Source organism: Sceloporus occidentalis, unplaced genomic scaffold (assembly GCF_023333645.1).
Source record: "Sceloporus occidentalis isolate IW3139 unplaced genomic scaffold, rSceOcc1.0.p SCAF_15, whole genome shotgun sequence".
Classification (NCBI taxonomy): Eukaryota; Metazoa; Chordata; class Lepidosauria; order Squamata; family Phrynosomatidae; genus Sceloporus; species Sceloporus occidentalis.
The window spans coordinates 15,909,594-15,916,131 of record NW_028316995.1 but is presented as its reverse complement, the minus strand read 5'-3'; positions in this window follow the sequence as shown (position 1 = coordinate 15,916,131).

Here is a 6,538-nt window from a genome sequence, read left to right as displayed (position 1 = left end):
GGTCATCGGCTACCTAATTCCTACTCAGCCACAGCAGATCACGCCAAGGACAAGCGCCAGCCGGAGCCAATGGTCGGGATGCAACGTCATCTTCCATTAGCCAATAAAGAATCAGATGTCAATGAATTCGGCTAATACTGAATTGGCTGTCATTAGTTGTAGCCAATAGGGTGGCAGATGCTTGTGAGGCCAGCCAATAGAAGTATAGAAGCATCGCAGCTGGTAGAAGCGCTTGCCGTAGGTTACGGTTGCCCTTCGTGGTGAAAACATTGGACTTTTGGCCCCTGGGTGTAATAGGTTTTTAAGTCACGAACCTTTGTTTTGTGCACGTAAATGAGTTGAAACATTCCATGCAACGTTAAGCGCGCTAATAGAAAATCTGCTGGCACTGCAAAAAGAAAATAGGAGGGAACTTTAAAGGCAATTTTAAACACGTCTCCTGCGTTCAAATACGCTATTCTCACCGCCCACCAACTCTGGGGTTGGTAATTGTGAGGTACCAGAGAGACTACGGAGACCTTCTCTGGCACACAAGACAGTCCTGTTGAATTGAACTGGGTTAGGGGTACATCGGAGGATGATTGCCAGGTCCCCATTTAGGGGGTGGCTGGCACGTTCAGGCTTGGGAGTCAAGTAAAGCCAAGTACCCCATTAGCCCCCTCCCGCATAATCGACCGGCCCAATTATGCAGGGTAGCTGTAAAATTAATAGAGGTGTGCAAATACCTCGCAAGTGGCCACCTCGAGAAACTCTGCAGCTGACGCCACGAGGCTGCACTTTTGGTCAGATGGGTTTGTGGCCATGCCTGTGGCTCTGCTCCTCTCCACCTATTGTCACACACACTCCCCATGCAAGTATATGGATTCAGATAACTGAAATGTTGAGGGGATGCTAATAATGACTTTAAACACGATTTGGATTATGTATTTGACCTATTAGTTTTACTCGCTCATGCTCTCTGAATATTCTTGTTCTCCTTTCTCGAAAACCAGGGTAATCAAAATTATTTAAGGGTCAGGGGGGTCCCCTCCATCCCAATTGCTCTTCAAAAAGATCCTGCAACACACTGCCAAGTTGAAAATTAAATTCGACAGAGCCCATTGGGCCCTACGGCCTAGGGGTCCACCAAACACCATCCCCGTCACCTTAGAACTCAATGTCAGGATGGTCCCTAGTTTAACCCAGAGACCTTTCCTATATTTAGAAAGAAGGTATGTTATCGAAGCACAAGAGGCAGCTGTCATGCTATCTACTTCCAACCTCAGTATCATGTAGGCTATCCTGAGCTAGAGTATTACCAAGCTCTGGGCCCTAAGAGGAAATGTCCAAATTGGGCCCAATTAGCCATTTCCCCTCCCTGCTGTCATGTAACTCATTCGTGTTAGAAGGTCTCAGGTGTGAATGGGGAGCAGGTGTGTTAAATTTGGTGTTATCACTCTCACACTCTCTCATACTGGTCACTGGAAGTTCAACATGGCACCTCATGGCAAAGAACTCTCTGAGGATCTGAAAAAAAGAATTGTTGCTCTATATAAACATTGCCTAGGCTGTAAGAAGATTGCCAAGGCTGTAATAAGATTGCCAAACTGAGCTGCAGCACGGTGGGCAAGACCATACAGCGGTTTCACAGGACAGGTTCCACTCAGGCCGCGCCATGGTTGACCAAAGAAGTTGAGTGCACGTGCTCAACATCATATCCAGAGGTTGTCGTTGGGAAATAGACATATGAGTGCTGCCAGCATTGCTGCAGAGGTTGAATGGGGTGGGGGGTCAGCCTGTCAGTGCTCAGACCATACGCCGCACACTGCATCACTGGAAGCCTCTTCTAAAGATGATGCAGAAGAAAGCCCGCAAACAGTTTGCTGAAGACAATCAGACTAAGGACATGGATTACTGGAACCATGTCCTGTGGTCCGATGAGACCAAGATAAACTAATTGGGTTCAGATGGTGTCAAGCGTGTGTGGCGGCACCATGTACATGTACTGTGACTGAAGCAGAGCATGATTCCCTCCCTTCGGAGACTGGGCCGCAGGGCAGTATTCCAACATAATGACCCCAAACACACCTCCAAGATGACCACTGCCTTGCTAAAAAAAGCTGAGGGTAAAGGTGATGGATTTGCCAAGCATGTCTCCAGACCTAAACTGTATTGAGCATCTGTGGGGCATCCTCAAACGGGAGGTGGGGGAGTGCAAGGTCTTTAACATCCACCGGCTCCGTGATGTCGTCATGGAGGAGTGTAAGAGGAATCCAGTGGCAACCTGTGAAGCTCTGGTGAACTCCATGCCCAAGAGGGTTAAGGCAGTGCTGGAAAATAATGGTGGCCACACAAAATATTGACACTTTGGGCCCAATGTGGGCATTTCCACTTAGGGGTGTACTCACTTTTGTTGCCAAGATGTTAATTGCTGTGTGTTGAGTTATTTTGAGGGGACAGCAAATTTACACTGTTAGGCTAGGTTTCCACTTGGGTTTTTGTCCTGCGTTTTTTTTCTTGATGAAAAACGCCAAGAAAACTGCCACTGCATTTTCCTGCGTTTTGGCGTTTTTTTCTGGAGTTTTTTCTGGCGTTTTAGCCTTTCTGTGGAAATTGCTTTTTTTGACCTTAGGCAGTTTTTCCAGCCTTTACATGTTAGAAGTTTCACCCAGCTAAAAAAGGGATTAGGATAAATGGCAAGTATCTGCCCCCTGATGTCATTTACTTGGTAGAGTTCTACTTAAACGCCCCGGCGGACCCTTTTGTCACTTTTCTGTGGTTTGTAAGGCATGCTTTATTCCGAATGTCTGCTCCTCTAGGAAGATTGGCCCTAAATGATGGTGCAAATTGTTTGCTGTTGCTTTTGGCTCGCAGGATCCAGTTGATGCGTCGCGTATGTTTGTCTGTAATGGCATGTTTGTTCCAAATGGTGTAGAATTCAATATGAACTTTGTTTTGTGTGAAACTGTTTGTTTCCACCCTATTTCTCGTAGGACACACAGATACTGGGTCCATCCTCTGCATTGTAACTGTGGAAAAAACGCCAAGGCAATAAACCCACATGGCTTTTTCATGGCATTTTTTCTCTCCCATAGACTTCTATTGGAGAAAAACGCCAAGATTTCCTTGCAAAAAACGCCAGAGTGTCAACATGCTGTGATTTTGAAAAACTGCCACAGAGCCCAAAAAAGCAGAAAAACGCCAAAGAGGACTGGAAAAACGCCAAACAGAAAAACGCCAAGTGGATATGGCATTGTGCGATTTCCTATTGAAGAACAGCTAACATCTGGCTGCAGCGTTTTTTCACTAAAAAAACGCCAGGTGGCGCTATTGGCGTTTTTATGGGCGTTTTTAGCAAAAAAAAACAAGTGGAAACCTAGCCTTATACAGGATGTACGTTCACTACTTTAGATTGTAGCAGAGTGTCATTTCTTCAGTGTTGTCACATGAAAAGATATAAAATATTTACAAAACTGTGAGGGTTGTACTCACTTTTGTGAGATACTGTATGGACTGTATGTATATATACCGTATTTGCTCGATTATAAGACAACCTGGATTATAAAACAACCCCCCAAAATCTGAATATTAATTTAGGAAAAAAAGAAAAAGCCTGAAGACGACCCTATAGGAAAAAAAGTTTTACTATTAAATATTAATTCATGTAAACAATTTTTTCATATTTAATAAAAGATTGAGAAAAATATGTTTTATTTCCTTTTATTTGACAACCTGCCCCCACAGTAATGCCTTATACCCCCCTATATGCCACTCTGCCGCAGTATATGCCTTTTAACCCTCTATATATCACTCTGCCTCCAGAAATGCCTTGTACCCTCCTAAATGCCACTGTGCTCCATGAAATTCCTTTTAACCCCCTATATGCCACTCTGCTCCAGTATATGCCTTATACCCTTATATGCTACTTTGGCATATAGGGGGTTAAAAGGCATATCATAGGACAGAGTGGCATATAGGGGGTTAAAAGGCATTTCTGGAGGCATATATACATATATGATAGCTAACAGCAATCACACTCCTATCATGCCCAGGCAGCCAGTACATACTGGAACATGGGCATGATAGGAGTGTGATTACAGGCGCCCTATGCCATGCTACCCCCCCTTACACATCCATGCTATCACATTCATACACACACACACTGATTTCCAAACATTTAAATACTCATTCATTCCCTTAATCACTCATATATTTTTTTATAGGAAATTAGATAATATAATAAAAAAATGTATCTGATGAAAAAAACAATATATAACTTGTGTGGGTACACTAAATGGGTGAGGAGAAAATTACATCTAAACACGAGCGATGCAAAAGTGTAAAAACAGCCTCGGTCCCAAAGGGTACAAAAATTGAAAAACAGCCTGGTACTTAAGGGGTTAACATTAGAGTGCCAACATTAGTACATTTATTGACTGGGGGGAAAAAAGTGACAATTCTTTTTAAGTAAAAATATTTTGGTAGCTAGTAAAAAGGTAATTTATCAGAATAACTTAGCGATGAGTGGGGAATATTTCTCTTGATACATGTAGTGTATTTTATCCTCAAATACTTTTCACATACATCAGTAAAATTAAAAGTAGCAAACTTCTTAACATACACACCAGCAGAAATATATATATATATATATATATAGTGAATATATTAATGCTTCTTAAAATGTGCAAAGCTTTAATAAGTACAGAATAACTGCAGAATAAAATGGGATGCAATGTAACTAATACTTAAGTACCAATACACATTTTTCTTAAATCTGAAGATTTGAAGAAATGAGTTTGGAAGAGGAAGCTGTTTTCGCCCTAAGTTTATCCTGGGAGCTTATTAAATCAGAGCAGATGGTGCTGGGATCAGTGTAAGTAAGCCTTCCCCTTTAGGTTTCCTGCACCAGACCGATGCATGAAAATTCCACTATTTTTTTTGTAGTTATATGTAAATCGAATTTAAGAATTTGCACATTACTCATTCTCATAGTTAAACATGGCTTAGCATTTCACCTTCTATATATAATTTTACACCTTAATCTTTTAGTGCCAACCATATATAAGACACATTGTTGCCAATGTGGACCCAATATGCCAAAACACATATGTGGTGGCACACTATAGCTATTCATTTCTGTTTACTGTAATAGGACTCCTGATTGGCTGACATTCGATCGACAGTACTCTCCACCATGTCATTTTGCCCATCTTGCATTGGTCAATCTCTTTTGCAAAACTTCTGTTTATAGTGGAATCTGCTTACACAAGGATAGTTGCTGGCTTCCATAGCTACCATGAAAAAAGAATACAAGTGGGGTGTATGTTGCAGGGTCACATAACTCAATGTTAAACCCAGTGCTCACCTTATGTGAGAAGCTAAAAAGAAGGCTCTGGACAAGAAAAGGGGCTAAAGGAGGGAGAGAGTGTGTGTAACAGTGTCTCTGTGTGTATGTTAGCTACCAGGCTTTACTTGCCCTCCAGACCACAAGGTGCCAGCCTTCCCCATGTATTATCAGAGCCAGACCTTATGACCTTGATTGTGTCCCTTCACTCTGAGATGGGGGGGGGACCTTAGGCTCAGGGACAAAACTTGAGAGTTCCCAGGTATAGGGGAGTGGGAATATTAACCATAACTTCAAAATTGGTTATACAAAATTGATAATAGCATTAACATACTGGTACAGAACAAGAAGCCATATACATAAAAAAAATGTGCCCTACAATAATGGGGACATTCACAGCACAATACATTGGAGGTTTGGTGTTTGATTATTTCCAGGTCTTTTTTTTTAATTTAAAATGCAACCCTGTCTTCATTTTTTTTTTCTGATTGCAATGGTAACTTCTTCTGTATATATCTTGCTATCTCATTTCCCCTCTCTTAATAAACCCTCTAAAGAAAAGCCTTTCTTAAGAGTTTTGTGTTTGTTAGTGTGTGCCTGCACTTCTGTGTCAATATATCTATAAGAAATTTGTTCTGAGAATACTTGTATCACTATATAATTTTAGATACATTTAAAGCTATCTTTATAAATATTAACCACTAGATGGTACCTGAGTGCTGTCCTACTGAGCACATGTGCAAATGACTCATTTGTGGTCTGTCATTGGTGTCTATTTCATTAGAGCATATGATGATGATGGAGATACTATCCTAATTGGTTTTCTACTTCCTTCCCATGGAACATTGGGATACAATGTGATATCCCGGCACCATATAGTGAAGATGATGACCGGATTTATTATGTACAGTTGTGTGTAAAAGAAATTACACCCTCTTTGAATTGTATGCTTTTACATATGAGGACATAATAATAATAATAATTGTCAGGGCCGGCCCAAGGCAAAATGCCGCCTGGGGCGAATTTTAAAATGCCGCCCCCCCCTCCTTATCTACCCTTCCTCTCCCTCCGTCCCTGCCGCCCCCCCATTATCTACCCTTCCTCTCCCTCCGTCCCCCCCACCCCCTTGTACTTACCTTTCAGCAGTCCTGCGGCGAGTCTCCCTGTTCGGTCTCGGTGCCGGCTTGTAATGCTGAGCGCCGGAAATCTTCCTGT